The sequence below is a fragment of the Macrobrachium nipponense genome, chromosome 44 (assembly GCF_015104395.2).
Source record: "Macrobrachium nipponense isolate FS-2020 chromosome 44, ASM1510439v2, whole genome shotgun sequence".
NCBI classification, from domain to species: Eukaryota; Metazoa; Arthropoda; class Malacostraca; order Decapoda; family Palaemonidae; genus Macrobrachium; species Macrobrachium nipponense.
Genome location: NC_087221.1, coordinates 29,445,975 through 29,465,974, shown reverse-complemented (window position 1 = coordinate 29,465,974; position 20,000 = coordinate 29,445,975). Strand labels below are relative to the sequence as shown.

The 20,000-nt window shown below is 34.4% G+C and overlaps 1 long non-coding RNA gene across 1 annotated transcript in view; it reads left to right on the top strand.

Moving 5' to 3' along the window:
* Window positions 1-20,000, top strand: part of LOC135203848 (uncharacterized) — a 125,132-nt gene that overhangs the window by 92,269 nt on the left and 12,863 nt on the right. Inside the window, exon 2 of the long non-coding RNA XR_010312050.1 lies at window positions 14,038-14,134. This is a non-coding gene — a long non-coding RNA (uncharacterized LOC135203848). The remainder of the gene's footprint in view (window positions 1-14,037; window positions 14,135-20,000) is intronic.

Here is a 20,000-nt window from a genome sequence, read left to right as displayed (position 1 = left end):
TACAACTGTACAAATTGTGGATTTCATTTGAATGTAATGAACGTTATTTGAATGTTTGTTCCGCTATTAAGCCTATGGAAGAAGCTTCGGTAGCAAAGAATAGGTTAAATCCCAAAAGCTCCAATTTAGCTATTAAGGTAGGATGTTGAAAAACGTTAATCCCTTTATTTCATGTACCCTTTGTCAGAATGTAATTTCTTCTAAGCACCCCATTAATAAATGCACTAGGTATTATCACCCAAAAGAAAAAGTAGATAAATTAAAAGCTCTTAATGCTTGCATTAAATGTGCAAATCTAGGACATGGGGAAAATTTTTGTAAGTTTAAATTTAAAAGGAAATGTAGTAAATGTTATGGTTGGCATTTTTCATTTCTATGTTCTTGTGATTCTGTTAATCCTTCAGTGAAAGAGACTGTATCCAATCCCATTGATACCAAACCTAAGCAGAAGCAGCATAGGGATACAGCAACAAAGAAAACTACTCAAAGTAATGTAATTTCTCCAGGTGCCTCACTCCAAAGTAATGGTGGTATAGACTCTTTGTTGCCTACCTTTTCATGTCTCATTGGAAATACGAAGGTAAGAGGGTTAATGGACTCGGGTAGTCAAGCCAACTTTATATCGGAAAGGGCTCTGGAGGGACAGCTTAACAGAATTGTTAAGGATAAGCTGCAGGTTACTGTTAATGGATTTAATGGCCCAAGGAAGTATAATTCTAAATTAGTAGAAGTTAAGATAAAGTTTGGACACGACACATATGACATAGAAGCTATTTGTGTTCCCGAAATTAACTTGAATTTGAAATTACCTGGCTTAAGTTTAATTGTACAATCCTTACAGAAAGAGGGTTATGAACTTTTTGATAATTTTCTAAGGACGGGTAGTGACTCTATTTCTAACGTAGATTTTATTCTTGGTTCCAATTCCTTATATTGCATTATGATAAACTCTGTTGTATATGGTAGAGATACTCCTTCCATATATTATGAAACAAAATATGGAGTTTTATTAACAGGAAACTTAAAGTGTGTGCTTGCTAATCTAAAGTATTTATCTCATTCCATAGTAGCTTCGCATTTGTCACTTCCTCATGAACAAATTAATGAAGAAAGTTTTAATGTATTGGAAAGTCTTTTTCCCATGACTAATTGCTTTAGGTCTAATGTAATAACCTTTGAAAACCCTAAAGAGGAAAACTTTAACATTTTTGACAAAATTGGTGGAGTTAATGATAAGGAATTAGAAAGAGGAGCTGCTTCTCAAATACTTGAACAAGACTCTTATCATTTTCATGAAAGTGTAGGACTAGATGAGGAAACTACTGAAGTAAATCGGAAGTTAGTGAAGTTTTTACTTAGGAACACTCATAGGAATGAAGATGGTAGATTAGTAATGCCATTGTTATGGAATGGTAGAGTTTCGCATTTATTAGGAAAAAATGTTAACTTGTCTAAGAAAATATTGGAAGCTACACACAAGAAACTGTCCAAACAGGGAAATTTAATTAAATTGATGGATGAAAATATTAAGGAACAAGAAAAACTAGGTTTGATAGAAAAAATAGAAAATTTAGAAGCATTTTGTTCTCAGCATCCTGAATATAGCTTCCTACCTAATATGGGAATATTCAATTTAGATAGGGACACCACTAAATGTAGAATAGTTTTCCTATCAAATTTATGTGAAAATAGTTCAAAAGAGTAATCCTGTTATAAGTCACAATCAAGCCATGTGGGCTGGACCTTGTCTTAATCAGAAGATATCTACTTCTTTGTTTCAAATTAGATTTGATAAATATTTGATGTGCTTTGACTTGAAAAAGGCATTCCAACAAATTGCTTTAGAGGAAGCTGATCAGAACAAACTTTTGTTTTTCTGGTTTAAAAACCTTAACATGGGAGACTTTACTTGTATTGCTTATCGAAATCTCAGACTTAGCTTTGGTTTACGATGTAGCCCAACAATACTAATGGTAGGCTTATTTAAAATTTTGATTCTGGACGCAAGAGTTGACCCAATTGAATTGAGGAACTTAAAGAAATTAATTTATTCATTATTATACATGGATAATGGCGCATTTACTGCTAATGATCAAGAATCATTAAGATGGGGTTTCCAAAAATTGAATGAAATTTTTCACCCTTATAAGTTTACTCTGCAGCAATTTGTTACTAATGATGAAACCTTGCAAAGTGATATTGATCATAAATTAGAAATGGAAACTCCAAAAGTAGTAAAACTCTTCGGACTCAATTGGGATAGAATCACAGACAAGATTTCAACTCGTAAACTGAAGTTGGATCCAGAAGCTGATAATAAAAGGTTGGTTTTGAAAAGCATTGCTTTGAATTTTGATCCATACAATTTTAATGGACCTATTTTAAATAGAGCTCGCTTATTCATGCATAGTCTACAGACTGACAAGTCTCTCAGTTGGGGATAAAAAGTTATCCTATAGGCAACAAAAGGAATGGAATAATATTTGTAAACAAGTAAATGCTACGCCAGAAATTGAAATCCAAAGATTTGTAGGTGAAAGAAATAGTTCATACAGGCTAATAGCTTTTACAGACAGCAGTAAATCTATTTATGGCACCACTGTTTTTATCCAGGATATTTCGACGCTAGAAGTAAACTTTGTTCTTGCTAAAAATAGGTTATTGAACAGACAATTAGAGAATAAAAGCATTCCTTCACTAGAATTGCAAGCCGTTGTTTTGGGGACAGAAACCTTAACTGATTTATGTCAGGAGATAACGGGCCCACAATGTCCAACACCCATTAAAATTACAGAATTGGTTTTGTATACCGATAGTATGGTTTCTTTAAGTTGGATCAATGGGTACGTTAATACACTGGATAAAATGAACAAGAAAAGTGTATTTATATTGAACAGGTTAGAGCTCCTTCAGAGGCTTTGTAATAAGCACCCTGTTAAGTTTAGTTTCATAAGTGGAATACTAAATCCAGCTGATTGTATCACTAGGTGCATATCCTATAAGGTACTCAAAAGAACTAATTACTTTTCAGGGCCAAAATTTCTAAGAACAGGAATTAGTGAAGAAAATGGAAATAATGATAATTTTGATGTAATAGTTCCTAATCCTATGGCAGGTCAGAAAGTAACAAACTACTCACTAAATACTTCTGACACAACTAATGTTTCCCTTTCAATTCAAAGCGAGCATTTAATTGATTTGAATGAAGTGTCCAAATTTTCAAAGTTAATGAAGATTTATATGCTTGTTCTAAAATTTATATGGAATTTGAAAGAGCGAATTAAAGCCAGAAAGAATTTAAGCTCAGACTCAAGACCCAATCTTTATTTGAAAGCTTTTAACATTGTTATTCAAAAAGAACAGAGCATTTGCTACCCAGAAGTTTGTCGTTATTTTGAAGGTAACCGTAAGAATGTCAGAGATATTCCAAATATCGTTTTGCAACTTAATGTTTATAGAGATAACTGTTCAATTTTAAGGGTTAGAAGTAAAGTGGGTAAGTGGAAACCTAATAAACTCGTGCACTTTCCTATCCTATTGCATAAGAAAAGTAGGTTAACTAAGCTTATCATAGAAGATTTGCATGAAAAAATGTTGCATTCTGGCTTGTATGCAGTACTGTCTGAAATGCGTAAAAGGTTTTGGATTCCTCAGTATTTTTCTGCAGTGAAAAAGGTAATTAAGGAATGTGTTTTGTGCAAGAAAGCTACAGCTAGGACGATAAAAACAAATCAGAACGCATACAGAGATTTTAGGATAGATCCTCCCTCAATACCATTTAGGTATGTGTTTGTTGATCATTTTGGACCTTTCAATATAAAAATTCATGGTAAAACTTCCAAAGTTTGGATTTTGTGTTTATCTTGTCTTTGGTCTAGGGCCATTAATTTGAAAATTTGTGATTATTTAACTACAAAAGAATATTTGAGATCCCATCAACTTCATTGTTTTCAATATGGAATTCCAGAGGTTGATTTTGTCAGATCTTGGTTCACAATTGGTTGCTGGTGGGAATATTGTAGCAGACTTTTTGAACGATCCTGAACTTCAAAGTTACTTTGATGAAAATAACATTAAAAGGTTAAGGTTTGAACAATATCCAAAGGGATGTAAAAAATTGGGTGGCCTTGTAGAAATTTGTGTTAAAATGTGTAAAAAACTGATTCATAGTGCTGTCAAGAATTATGTTTTAGAATACAGGGAATTTGAATTTATTATTGAACAAGCTGTTCACCTAATTAATAGACGTCCTATAGCTTTCAAGGAAAGCTTAAGAGATGCTCTTGATGTACCAGAGGCTATCACACCAGAAAATGTTGATACTGGATATAGTTTGGCTTCCATTAACATCATTCCAAATTTACAACTTTCAGAAGACTTGGAATGGAGCATTGATAATCCTGTAGATGAGATCAGAAATAAATACCATAAAACTCCTGAAAGTGAAAAAGTAACTTGATTGAAAAATATAATTTTGAATGTTTTTAAACTAATTTGATATATCAAGCAACTAATGAGAAAGTCGTTATAACCATGGATCATAAAAAACCTGAGATTGGAGACATTGTACTGATTAAGGAAACTAATACGAAGCCTTCTAATTATCCGATGGCTGTGTAAAAAGAAAATTAAAATTAATGAATTAGATGAAGTTACTGAAGTAGAACTTCTTAAGGGTGGTTCCAGAGAATTGGTAAGAAGACATGTGTCGTCAATAATTCCACTCTTGAAACCGAATACTATTACCTTGGATAATGACAGTCTGATATACTACTCAAATAAGGATAGCTCTGAAGAAAGTCTTTGGGAAAAGACCACAAAGAAAAACGGCCCTTGCGAGTATACAGAAACTAAATTTATGTTAAAAGATGAAAATTAATTGTTTAAATTTGTTGAACTGAATATTTGAAGCTTTTTTCAAAATTTTATAAGGTATGATTTGTTTATGGGTTACTTTATTGATTTACTTAATTTGATTTATTCAAATTCTTTGAATTTGAATCCCTTGTTTGGAGTGTTTAAGATTTTATAGAAAATTTATTTATTTGCATATTAAAGTAGTCCTTTAAACCCCCGTGCCATACTAAGCAAATTCTAAAAGGAACATGGGAGTTTAAAGGATTGCGCAACACCTAGATGGCTCTGCTGGCTCTTTTACCTGTTTCAGTTCGTCCTCCTCATCCTTGATTTTTTTTATGGAAGGACGACGGCCTTTGCATTTCGCGATTCTTGGAGGAGAAAAAAATGTCTACCTCGACCCGCAACGAAGCAGAAAAAGCAGTTCAAGCTCAGGTTCCAACTTGGAACCACTGGATAACGTTTTGAAGATAACTGGTGAACTCTACTCCCTCGCAAGAGAATGCTTTTTATAATTGAAGAAGCATCTTCATTAACTATGTAACGTTTCTTGCCGACCCACCTGTCTCTGCCTCTTCCGTCGTCGTCTTTGAGCCAACGTCAACACTTCTTATGGAGTCAATGGTTGAACCTTTCCTGCCCAGTAATTTGTTTCTACGATTTGTGGCGTATGGTAAAGCTTAGGTTAGGGGGTTTTTAATTTTTTCTTAATTAATACCACGCTTTCAGAACCTGTAAATTTTCTATGGATTCTTGTGTTTATTTTGCTATCTATAAAAAATGTTATATTTATTGGAACTTTGTTATTACCATTTGTGTAATTACTCTTTTGATTTTTAGGCAGTTGCTAATTGTTAAGGAGGACAGTGGTTTAGTGGAAGACACTGATTCAATTTCTTGTTCTTTCACGCAGCTGATTTAGGTAATTTCAGTGTTAAGTGTCAATGATATACACAATTTTTTTCATGAGGATAGTCTTTAATTTATTAAATATTGTTGGACTCGATAATGATAGTCTGTTGTTGTTGTTTTCAGAATCCATAGGTTTTCAAAATTTCCATGAGTGAAGGTCTTTCCACCACAAGCAATAGTTGTCTATTTATGATTAGCGATTGGGAACAGGACTTCAGCCATCGGAGTTGTATCTATGCCATTTCGTAATCTTAACTTTCATAAGAATAAATAATTTTAAAGAATTTGTGTTTTTATTTAACTGTGAAAGAAAGCATTCAAGGTTACGAGCAACTCTTGTGTAAAGCTCTTGGTTTTTCTATAAAGTTTTTGAAATATATATATATATATATATATATATAATATATATATATATAATATTTATATATATATATATATATATATATATATATATATATATATATATATATATATATATATATATATATATATATATATATATATATATATATATATATATGACTGGTAAAGGTGTTCTGTAACAACAGAATTCCATCTAATAAAAGGTGTTTTTTTATGGGCTCCTTTTATTAGATATATATATATATATATATATATATATATATATATATGATTTATTTATATATATATTTATATGGATTTTTTTATTTATATATTTATTTTATATATATATATATATATATATATTATATATATATATATATATATATATATATATATATATATATATATATACATACATATACATAAATACTTATCACATCACCGTGATTAATATAAATCATTCAAGCTACAAATGTCCTTTAATATCTAATTCGCTCTACCTCGGCATTGATATATTTTCATATATGTACCAAAGGGGAATTTTTAATTGATAATGATTTCGCCCCCCCATGGGATCGAACCACCGTCCAGTGGACGGGAAACGAAATCAGAAACGGACAGTGGCGCTATCGAGTCGGCCAGCAGAGAGGCTATAAGTTTATATCTATTATGACCATTACAAATCACCGTCGATCTCGGTGTTTTCGTAATTAGAATCGATATGAAACCCCCTCAACCAAGCTAGCTGATTCGAGCGTTTGACCAATGTAGCCTTGTTATGAATACTTATCACATCACCGTGATTCATATAAATCATTCGAACTACAAATGTCCTTTCATATCTAATTCGCTCTACCTCGGAATTGATATATTTTCATATATGTACCGTCCACTGGACGGTGGTTCGATCCCATGGGGGGAAGAAATTATTATCAACTAAAAATTCCCCTTTGGTACACATATGAAAATATATCAATTCCGAGGTAGAGCGAATTAGATATTAAAGGACATTTGTTGCTCAAATGATTTATATGAATCACGGTGATGTGATAAGTATTCATAACAAGGCTACGTTGGTCAAATGCTCGAATCGGCTAGCATTGTTGAGGGGGTTTCATATCGACTCTAATTACGAAAACACCGAGATCGACGGTGATTTGTAATGGTCTGAATCGATATAAACTTATAGCCTCTCTGCTGGCCGACTCGATAGTGTCACTGTCCGTCTCTGATTTCATTTCCCGTCCACTGGACGGTGGTTAGATCCCATGGGGGGACGAAATTATTATCAACTAAAAATTCCCCTTCGGTACATAAATGAAAATATATCAATTCCGAGGTAGAGCGAATTAGATATTAAAGGACATTTGTAGCTCAAATGATTTATATGAATCACGGTGATGCAATAAGTATTCATAACAAGGCTACGTTGGTCAAACGCTCGAATCGGCTAGCATGATTGAGGGGGTTTCATATCGATTCTGATTACGAAAACCCCGAGATCGACGGTGATTTGTAATGGTCAGAATCGATATAAACTTATAGCCTCTCTGCTGGCCGAATCGATAGCGTCACTGTCCGTTTCTGATATCGTTTCCCGTCCACTGGACGGTGGTTCGATCCCATGGGGAGGACAAAATTATTTTCAACTAAAAATTCTCCTTCGGTACATATATGAAAAGATATCATTTCCGAGGTAGAGCGAATTAGATATTAAAGGACATTTGTAGCTCGAATGACATATACATATATACGTATATGTGTATATATATATCTATATATATATATATATATATATATATATATATATAATTATAAAATGGCTGGGTGGCTTGAACAAGACGTTTAGACAGTTAAACTAAGACTTTTAACTAACATTAGGAGTCTGAAATTCAGTGGTAGTGGGTCACAATAAGGCAAGAGAATTCATAGTGTAAAGAAACCTTCAGTGATCATTTCTCAGCTTTTCAAATGTTAAAAAGAAAATTTCATTCGCTGTATTTGGAAGGACAACCTCATACCCTTTTCCAGCCCAGACCTGTAGGGCGGGGCTTGCTTTTGCAAGAATCGAGAGAAACAGAATACCTGGAACTGGGCTTCAATTACATTCGGTACAAGTCTCGCGGATTACACTTTCACGTATTCAAAAGAACTCTCGTCAAAGCCAACAAAAGAAAAATTTGCCTTTGACCCGGCTGGTAAAATTTCATTTTGAGTCTCTCTCTCTCTCTCTCTCTCTCTCTCTCTCTCTCTCTCTCTCTCTCTCGTGGTGGTTATTATGCTGCCTGCCAAATAAATACTCTCTCTCTCTCTCTCTCTCTCTCTCTCTCTCTCTCTCTCTCCTGGTATGGTTTTAAAAATTCTCAATAGGATTGGTGACCTGTATTTTGTTTATCAGAAATGGTTCAAAACCTTTTATCTTTGTCTCTTTTGATGTGGCGTTATAATTGCTTTCAGACAACGGAAAGTATAATTGATTTTCGTGTGGTCCTTCTAATATCAAGGCCGGTCTTTACACTACCGTTACTCATACTACTAATGCTATTTACTGTGACTGTTTCAGTGATACCAGCATCGTATCCTTATTTTATCCCACCAGTTGCTGAAAAATACAAAAGCGGCACAGTGGCATGGTCGGTATGGTGTTGGCGTGCCACCTCGGTGGCCGCGAGTTCAATTCTCTGGCATTTCATTGAGGAGTTAGAGATCTGTATTTCTGGTGATAGAAGTTCACTCTCGACGTGGTTCGGAAGTCACGTAAAGCCGTTGGTCCCGTTGCTGAATAACCACTGGTTCCACCAACGTTAAAAAAAAAAAACACCATATAAACTAAAAACTACAACACTGGTTCGTTGAACACAAGGAAAACTAATTTAAACATTAATTCTGAAAGAAATACGAGAAGGGAAAACACACACCGGTGTGTATGAACAGTAAAGTAACACCTGTCAGTTACAAAACCTATTTACTCCAACGTCGACGTTCAGATTAGTGTCAGTGTACCAGAAGATGTCACAAGGCACGTCAGGTCATATCTCTGAGTTAAGTCCCTCTTCTCCTTTTTTTTCTTTTTTTATCGTGGAATTTAACCTATGTTACGTCTTTGCGCTTCGTTGGACTGAATAAGATTCTTTGCCAAAAGATATTTATGTTTGTGCTTCACTGTCCTCGCTTGCTTGCGTGCATATAGATCATGCAAGGAAGTGTTGCGTATATCTTCTTCCATGAAGAAAGTGGATTCGTTTTGTTTTGAAGTTATTTCAACATATTTCTGTTTGTGTGTGAAAGTTGCTTTCCTACCAGCTCTGTTTTCGTTAAAACATTGTATTTACTGTTTCCTTTGATGGATATGCATGTAAAGAGATTGCGTTAAATTTGTCTATTTCATTGGTGTATATCTCTTGTGTTAAATATCTCTATTTTGTTTATGTATATCTCTTATGTATGAAATACGTTTTCCTTAAATCCATATGTGTGTGGAGGTTATATTTTATTTGTAAAGTTATTAGCGCATAATTATGCTTGCGTATGATAATTGTACTAAATCTGTATTGAAAAGAAGTTATAGAAATACTTGATAATGACTAATGTAATCAGAATTTCGTAACGGGTTTGATAGTTGCAAAAGATAGTTTTTCTGGCAACTTACTTCAGTAAAACATAACAACGTTCTCATCGCATATTGTCAAATGTCTAGGGATTCCGTAACACTTATAGTTAAGTTTGTGACACAATACATAAAAAAAATACGCTTGAACGTTATTACCAAAAGAATATGTACAAGATATACTTTTATATTTGGATCGTTTGGTCAATTATCAACGAGAAATGTTGTGGCATCCAGTTATATATGAGCTCTGAACATCGTTACCTGAATTAGCTGTTCCCTTTACTTTTATTTTCCTCTTCTTCTTCTTCATCATCATCATCTTCTTATTCTTCTTCGTCTTCTTCTTTCATACAACTTCAGCCTCTAGATATTACTCTTTTTCTTTATTCTCTCATACACCTGTATCTTGTTCTTTATATTTCTGATCTTCCTTTTTCAACTAAGGGAGTACCATTTTAAGTAAAGGTTTGATAAAGCAGAGTCGTTGATGTAAATAGCAACATTGATGTCATAGCTAAAGAGGAATTATTTCTGCACCAAGCAAATAATCGGGATTACTGGTTTCTTGATTGCTAAAGTCACTGACCCTATGTTTATGCTCCAATTTCAGTATACACCACATAAGGACAGGGATTTGTATCTGGTAGACAAAATAAATTATATTAAAAAAACACGAAACGCCTGTTGAATATGTTTTTAAAAAATCCTTACATCCAGGGTAAAGGATTAAAAATCTCCACTTACTCCCTCACTGTTATCAGTCTATTTTCTTTCTCCCAACTTCTAATTCCCGGAAATAATTCTAGCAAAGCTTTGTTGAGCCGAGATTCTTTTAAAGGGAGTTTTCATAAAAGATTTGGAAGTTGGTTTTCCACTGGGCTTTCAACCGAACGGCCAGACGGCTTCATTTGGGGCGTCATTCTGGTCAGCGGATTTCCAATTCCAGACGACGGGATGCAGCTGGAATTTGTTCTGCGGATCGTCAACTTCGACACATTGTTTCACCGTAATGACCGGTTCCCCGAAGCCGAATGTCTTTTTTTTCCCTCGTTCGAGACCGCAGCGTTTGTAAGTGCGAAGGCAGTTTCTCATGCAACTATAATATTGCTGGTTTATCCGTCAATGCTAATTAATATTTTTTTTTCTTTTCTGCTCCCTTCTCTCAGCTGGGGTAATTTATAAATACACGTTTAAGTATAACTGAATCACGAAAGTTTGGAACGTGATAAATTCATAAATAAAGGTATAAGCCACGAAGGAAAGTGAAACATTGGAGTAGCTACAGGATCTTTCGACTGAACGTCCTTTATTTAGCAGACTGAGTCAGTCTGCTAAGTAAAGATCCTACAGCTACTCCAGTGTTTCACTTTCCTTCGTCGGCTATACCTTTATTTACACGTTTAAATAAATGAATAATACTCGAATACTGGTCTTCCACAATTGTGCTTCCATTAGTAATCATTCAGAAAGGAAAATGTATTTACTTTTACCTTGGCGTCCTGCAATTTTCATAGTATGAACACAGGTGCCTTTTCTGGTGGACTTTTAACCTGAGAATTTACATATTCAAGCCGGTCTCAAGTCTGGATATAAGAGAGGGATGAGGCCTTCGAAATTAGTAAGCATCGTCGAGGTTTGGCTTCAAGTTGCAATGAAAACAAATGGTCTTACATTTCTGAATCGTTGCCAATAGACATTGCAACGCTCGATTTAGTATGTTACTTCTTCGTATTTTCTGAGCCGTCATTCACTTCACAACTCACTGCAATAAAAAAACTGTTGTTATTCGTATTTTATTCTGTTAGATTTCGTATCTTTCCGTCGTTTCATCACCGATACGTTTTATAGATCATTCTTCTTCCCCATTGTGAATGGGTCGTTACCCTTTAGTCTTTGATGTGTTCTCCTGGTCAAAGATGAGAGAGAGAGAGAGAGAGAGAGAGAGAGAGAGAGAGAGAGAGAGAGAGAGAGAGAGAGAGAGAATATTTGCTTCATGGGAAAGGTGGACGCAAGAGTATGCACAATTATGTTGATGGCTTGTTTGTTTTGGCTTAAAAGCTTGTTTATTGTAAACTCTCTGTTTTACAAACAATTGCCTTTATCGTTGCGTTTTTTGTTGTCTTTTTGAATGTTAGAATTTAAACAAATATGAGCAGAGAAGAGTGAACGTTTTGCGTTGTAACACTAAGCATTGTGTAACGCAGATAATTAACATCTCTTGTGATAGTTGTTATTGTTTCTGTCCCTTTAGAACTTCTAACGTGACAATTATTCTTAGTCTTGAAATGCGTAGTTTTTATATTATTCAAGTTGCCACCTGGGCCTCACTATTCCTCATTGCAGCTCTCTCCTGACATTGTAAAGTGTTACAAGCAAGTTGAAGTAATATTTGTTTTTACAAATCTTGCTTATACAAAGCATGACTCATGCTTTATCCAGAAATATCCTCAAGCTTAGAATTTCATTATGTTCATTAAGGTTCGATATTGATTTATAATTTGAAAATCAACCTCTCTTAAAAATAAGGATAAATTTTTTAATAATATATTTTTTTATTCATTTTTTTTTCAAACCAGAGGACTGCTGAATGGGAACCTAGTGCCCGTTACTAGCCCAGGTCAAGGAAGGTGAAATTGAAGGAAGGAATGGGAAGGGGTTGTTTCATCACGAAAGAAGAGATACTACGGGCTGACTTCTGGAACAAGAGCCCGTGCTGGCGTAACACTGACTTAATTAAAAAAAAATCAATAGACCTATCTCTCAAAGGAAAGATTGGCTATAAAAATCGAAGCCTGACAATACACACTGAAATCATTTCGTGCATCGATCGCTGTGTTCAGAATAATTCAATATGATTTCATTGCGCCAATTATATTACCTTGTTTATTAATGAGAAAAATCTCTTAACGTCGTTATCCAGTTGCGTCTTCATAAGTTCGATCTTTTCCAGTCATTTTCAGCTGACAGTGGACGTGGAATTATTTGTTATTCTCGATTTTGCGAAATCGTTTCAAGGGAATTTTGCGAAACGAACGATTAGATTTCGAAATACTCCGCATTAAAGCTTGTCAAAATTAATAGGAGGAATTGCGTTTTATTTCCTTTTTACATCGAGTAGGTATATGAGGGGTGGCGATGTGGATATATTATTATTATTATTATTATTATTATTATTATTATTATTATTATTATTATTATTATTATTATTATTATTAGGTACTGGTATTCTACATATAAATAATTATTGCAATTTTCGAAATTATTACTATTCTTACTCTTTTATCCATTGCAATATTATTATTATTATTATTATTATTATTATTATTATTATTATTATTATTATTATTATTATTATTATTATTATTGAATTCCTTGTCCTCAACTCTTTCTTTTAAAAAAAAATACTTCTTCACATCGGCATCATAGACGTAACAACGATAAACGTCTCAGAACATATTGGACACATCATGGGCTTACTTGATCTACGATGACTCTACCCTATCTTTATAGGTTACCTTTTAAGATAAAGCGCCCATACGTTTAGGCCGCTTCAGTTCGTATAAAAAAAAACGGGGGTGGGGGGAAGACTATCTTCCGACAATAATGGTGGGATTATCTTTTTACTTGTTATTACGGATAGACAAGAAGAAAGAAGGGTGGTTGAAAGAGAGGCTGATGGACAGACAGACAGACAGAAAGTATTGGGGTTTATGAGTTGGAAATTTATAAAAGGAATAATGTCTCGAATCCTGAACTAAAAACAAGTAGTTGCGAAGGTATACAGACGTACATTCAACAAAGAAAGACACACACACACACACACACACACACACACACACAAAGAAAGTATGGGGGTTTACGAGATGGAAATTTTACTATACTATAAAGGGCATTATGTCTGTCCGTCCGTCTGTCATTCAAACACGGCCAAACGGCTGGTCCGATGGGCATGAAACTTGGCAGGGTTATAGTGGGGACCCCTAATATGGTTTATAATGGGGTTTCATCCTACTCTCCCTACCCTTCGAAGGGGATGGGGGTGAGAAGAGATTCCCTGAAACGGAGCTAGTTCTGCCGTGAAACGGAAAAGAATACTATAGGGTAAACATCAATGACATAATAGTTAAAAAACACTAGCGAGTCACTTATATGAAGCAGCAGATGAATATGCTTTTAGTAAGGATTGGTAAAAAAGTGCTAGTATATGATAATAGCAATAATGTCTTGAATCTTGAAATGAAGACAAGTAGTTTCGAATGTAGAATAATCAAAAGATATTAAGCTTGCTCTTCATCGACGTTTTCTCATTTCAGAAATTCCGAGGTATTCCCTGGGATGAACAGACGATTCTGGAATCATCCTGGCCTCCTGAAGACATCCGGGCCATAGATCGGAAGGCATGATATCCAAGTAAGTGTACAAATATATGGTATGATTACCTTATAATTTGATGTTGATAGTATCATTGTCCCCAGTTAATTAAGTAGGTAGATATTATCAAATTATATATACGTATATATATATATATATATATATATATATATATATATATATATATAGAAAAGAGAGAGAGAGAGAGAGAGAGAGAGAGAGAGAGAGAGAGAGAGAGAGAGAGAGAGAGAGACTTCAGGAGGGTCCATAATACACATGTTGTTAAAAAGGCCAAGTTTATTAACAGCAAAAAACGTTTCGCACTACTCAGTGCATCATCAGTCTGTGAAAAGTAAAAGACGCAATAAAATACTTTATTAACGTAAAAGGAATTCACAATGAAATTAAAATTTACAAGTTAAAACAAGAAAAAGTAAAAGCATAAAAATCACATAAAACAGAAAAAAAAGAGACTACCAAAACACCAACCGTCCATAAGCAGGAGAGAAGAGGGAAAGACATGCAATGGCGTCCAAGGCCAGACGACAACTATGCCAGATACAAAGTTGCTGAGGAAGTATTACTATTGAGATAGGGAACCAGTCTTTTAATATATAGTGATTCTAAAGTTGTTAAGTGGTCTGGGTCCCTTACACAACCAATTATTGAGAAGTGTTGTTTCAGGAATTCGGTTTTACATAATGCGGCATGATTTCTAATATTAGAAAATTCTGGCTGCTTGATTCTTTAGCCATTCCGAAAGCTAAAACCCAAATGGCTGCAATATCTGACCCGCAGTAACCTAAGCGTCGATCCAACGTAAGAGCCCGGACATCCAGAGCATTTGTATTTATAAACCATATTGGATCGCATGTAGGACTGCAGGCGATCTTTGAAATTAAAAAATGATCCTATTGTACATGGGTTGTTGGAGATAAGTTTGACGTTAAGAGAGGGGATTTGTTGAATTATTCGTATGAGATTTAAGGAGAATTTAGAGTCAGACATATACGGGATTAAGGCATAGAATAATTTTTTGGGAACATCAAAGTTGACAGTTGGAGGTTGTAAAAATTGTGTTAATAACTTATTGTTGATTTTATGAACTATATCATATGGTTATGAGTTTATCTTGAAAAGTTTGAATAAAAAGACTATTTCTTTGTGAAATATTTGCAAAGTTGAAGAATATTTTAGATCTCTATGAACCAAGGTGCAGATGGTATTAAGTTTGAAAGAATAGTGACAAGAGCTATAGTAGTTATTGGCTAAGCCCGTATATGTCCGCTTTCTATAAACAGAAGCAATGAATTCGGAATTATGTCTCGTTACATTAATATCTAAAAATGGAAGACTACCTCCGCTCTCTACCTCCATGGTAAATTGAATGTTTGGATGGAGTTGATTAATATATTCTAAAAATAAAGAACATTGCCAAGAGTGCTGGAACAAAACAAAAGTGTTATCAACATATCTACGATAAAAAGACGGTTTAAAATTGTGATTACACTGGTTTAAAAATTTCGTTTCAAGGTCAGCCATAAAAAAGTTAGCAAAAATGGGGCCCAGAAGCGACCACATGGCAATTCCATCGACCTGCGAATAGAGTTGCTTATTAAAAATGAACATTGAATCTTGCACTGCAAGTTCAAGTAGTTGTTTAAAGATTGATCTGTTAAAACCATGAAAAACTGTATCTTCGCTAATAAAAACCTTATCTAGAATAATATTGATAGTTTCATGAAGTGGGACATTAGTGAAAAGAGACTCTACATTAAAACTTACCATGTAATAGTCTCCATTTTGGTTGGTAATTTGCTGTTGGAATTCGTACCCATTTTTTAAAGAAAATTCATTGCTACTATATTCAGAAAGTAAACCGGCTAAAAATTTGAAGATAGAGAACGAAGGACTATTATAGGGAGCCATAATGGGTCTTAGAGGTATATTAGGCTTGTGAATTTTGGGTTGGCCATACAAAATACTGAAAGAAGAGCCAGTCACAAATAGTTGTAGATATGTAGTCTCATTGATAATATTTTCACTTTTGATTTTCCTTAACAATCTATTGATTTTATCTTCCCTTTTGTATATGTCGAGAAAAGTGGGTTCACCATGAGCTTTAAATTTGGTGGTATCAGACGAAATATTTTCCATTTTTTCCACATAATCGTTTTTATTCATAATCACAACACCTTTGCCTTTATCGGGCTTACAAATTACAATGTCCTCGCGTTTTTTGCAAGTTTAAGAGTATACTCAGATCAGTTTGTCTAAATAAAGGAGTCCAGTTAGTTTCTAAATTACTATAAGTTTTGTGAACTAAATTTGAGATTTTCTGTTGGAGATTACCAATATTTTTATTAACATCAAGTTTCATAAGTCTTTGGAACATGACCTCAAATGGTAAAAAGAATCTGGCATAGTTGGGTCTAAAAGATGGCAGACTAAAGTCCAAACCAAAAGATAGTAAAAATTCCCCTCTCTTCGATAAAATTTAATCAGATAAGTTAAAAAGGCAGTGCTTTCTTAGTTGGAAATCAGGAATAACAGCACCAAGACTTAAAAGTTTTCCTTAATGTCTTAAAAAGACATCCGAAATAAAATCATTAATAAATTTGTAAAACATTCTTTGGTACAAGAGGCGATCTAAAAGAGATAAGTCGTTATACAATAGGTGTTTTAATTGTTCAGCTGTAACAGTCAATTTCTTGATGGCAACAGTCTTAGCGTCAATTTCCTTCATCAGTAGAGTTCTGAGCGCTTCCTTAAAAAACTCCGTGTTGTAAAGAGACGATTTGTATAATTTGAATCGGACAAATTTGGGGACGACATCATTTAATTGGCAATATTGAAGAAAATCCAGATCGCATTTGGCTTTTTCCAATCTTAGCGTTGCCTTTTCCAGTTTTCGTGAAGTCGATATAGTAACAGCTGGATATCGGTGCTTCAGTAGTTGGGAGAAGTGACGAATTCCTCGTAGTCGGAGACGGAAAGCAAACAAAAGGACGAAGAAAAGTTGTCGTATCATCTTCGGATGGATATGATATTCCAGTCAGCAAGATATATAGACTTCAGGAGGGTCCATGATACACATGTTGTTAAAAAGGCCAAGTTTATTAACAGCAAAAAACGTTTTGCACTACTCAGTTTTAACTTGTAAATTTTAATTGCATTGTGAATTCCTTTTATGTTAATAATGTATTTTATTGTGTATTTTGCTTTACGCAGACTGATGATGCACTGAGTAGTGCGAAACGTTTTTTGCTGTTAATAAACTTGGTCTTTTTAACAACATGTGTGTCATGGACCCTCCTGAAGTCTATATATCTTGCTGACGGAATGTTATAATGTATATATTATATATATATATATATATATATATATATATATATATATATATAATATATATAATATATTTACTTGCACAAAAGCTGCACATAAGAATATCTACACTTTTAATCAAATACTTCATAAATATTAATTCTCTTAGGAAGAGAATCTCGTGAAGCTTCTGTGTCGCTCACTTTTTTGTTCCTTTTTTAATTAATACTCATTATGTAGATTTCAACAACAATCTAAAATTAATTACAACGCGCTCCGTTATTTTTTTTATTATTATTAATAGAGTTACTTTCTGACTAAAACAATTTCCATAAAACATGAAAACTTTCTGCTTAGCATTTTGATTGTACCTATGAGGTTGGGAGGAGATTGTGTTCTCCCGTGTTTGTTTGTTTCTTTGTTTTGTTGCTTCTGCTGTTTGCTTGGCTGTCTGTTCTTCCACAAGGTCACTCGTAAAGCAATCAGTGGATTTCAGTTAGTTACAATTGACTTCATAAGGAATGCCTGATTAGCTTGTGCGGCGAATCCAGCTTTTTTTTTATATAACAGTCTCCAGATCTTCACCTGTTAAATTCTTTTGCTCGTAGACGGTAGGCTTAATGACAAAATGAGATATAACTGTGTGTGGCGTGCGTTTATGAACTTGTTTTGCAGAGACAAGGCAATAGTATACTTAGCGGAATAATCGGGTTCGCTTCCCTGGATAGGACGGATCAGCATAGATGATGATCTTCAGCAAACACAAAGCTTGTGAATGTATTAAGAAGGAGGTTTATGTATCTGGTAATCAGACGACTGTAGTGGATTTCAGCACGCGGGAGAATAGGCTTGAGGCTAGCAACCTCATCTTGAAATACTAATTATGAATTTTATTAATCAAGAGTGCATATGCTCGGCCATCTTTTTTCCGGTTTCATGGACCGATATAGGAGAGGTAGACTTCCCTACCATCTCCGGCATAGACACATAGGCGAGGTTATGTCTCTCCTTAACACAAGCAGATATGCGTTAACCTCACAGTAAGGCAGCAATGCGAAGGATTGACACTTCTTGCTTCTGAAGTGAAGTATAACCTTTAAGCAGGTTTATAGACTTCGCTAAAACTGACCATATATATTGTATGAATCTAAATTCTACGTATTTGTTGTCCCCAAAAACATACATTTATGCCCATGACTTGAAATGACTATTTTCCAAAACTCTCAGCCCAAAAAAGCATTAGCCCATCGTACAGCTTTCCGTTGCAATCCCTAACTCCCATTCGAAAGACGTATACTTGAATTAGATTTCTTTCTCACAAGACCATTGGCTGGAATGGCTGCCGTAACTAATGGGAAGTTGTAAACTATCATCCTTCTAAAAAGGAAGTAGACAGGAAACGAGGTTTGGGAACTTTGGACAATAAAAGAATTCTTCCAGAAGCAGGGCTTTATGTTCTTAAAGGCACAGAAAAAGGCAACTGCTCTCGTTCCTCACAGAATTGTGTGTTTTCGTTCCCGCCCGGAAAATCTGTTATCATACACATTCCATGTTAGCGAAGTATTTTGCCCCCTTTCTGGAATTTGTGTCATGAGGCTTCAGCTGTTCTTAATAAGCTCCAAATCAGTGTTAGACAATTCCTCGATTTATGAGAATAGTCCGAGAGTATAATAATAATAATAATAATAATAATAATAATAATAATAATAATAATAATAATAATAATAATAATAATAATAATAATAATAATAATAGATGTACGAAGATGCAAGTTTTGTTGGGGGCTTCTGCACATTATACTCTTTCAGTTGTAAGTAAGAAGGGAAACAGAATTATATAGAAAAATTATCATTTTTGTTGTAATGCTGTGGATGTTTCTTGCCAACCTTTGTTAGGAAAACAGCTCAATGTATTATCGTTTCTGAAGCTCTGAACTTCTTGCATACAGTGCCAAAGAGATATAAACGTTTACTAATTCAGTTTGGAAATAAGTTGTATGGTCTTAAAATATCAAACGGTATATGCGTCACGTTATAATTGCAGGTTTCTCTCTCTCTCTCTCTCTCTCTCTCTCTCTCTCTCTCTCTCTCTCTCTCTCTCTCTCTCTCTCTCTCTCTCATGTAAAATAACCCGTAAAGAGAGAATTCCTGAGTAAAATCCAAAAATGAGTATTCTGAAGAAGGGCTGACAGACCGAAGAAGGTAAATTCTGTAATTCATGTGGACAGACAGACAGAGACCAGGGTGTGAGGTTAATCATACTGCAACTTGTCTTGAATATATAATTAGATAAACATTGACTTAACATTTCTCATTAGCTGGAAAAATAGAGAGGGAGAGAAAGAGAGAGTCTCATTAGCTGGAAAAAATAGTGAGAGAGAGAGAGAGAGAGAGAGAGAGAGAAAGTACATTACAAATTGTGTATGGAATAAATAAATGGATTAACAATTATTACAACTTTTCCCTTATTTGATATAGAGAAAGAAAGAAGAGGGGAGAGTAATCATCAGGCAAATGGTTTCATTGAATAATTATTGAAGACTGGACTCTAAAAATGAATTCTCCTTAAAAGACAGAGAGAG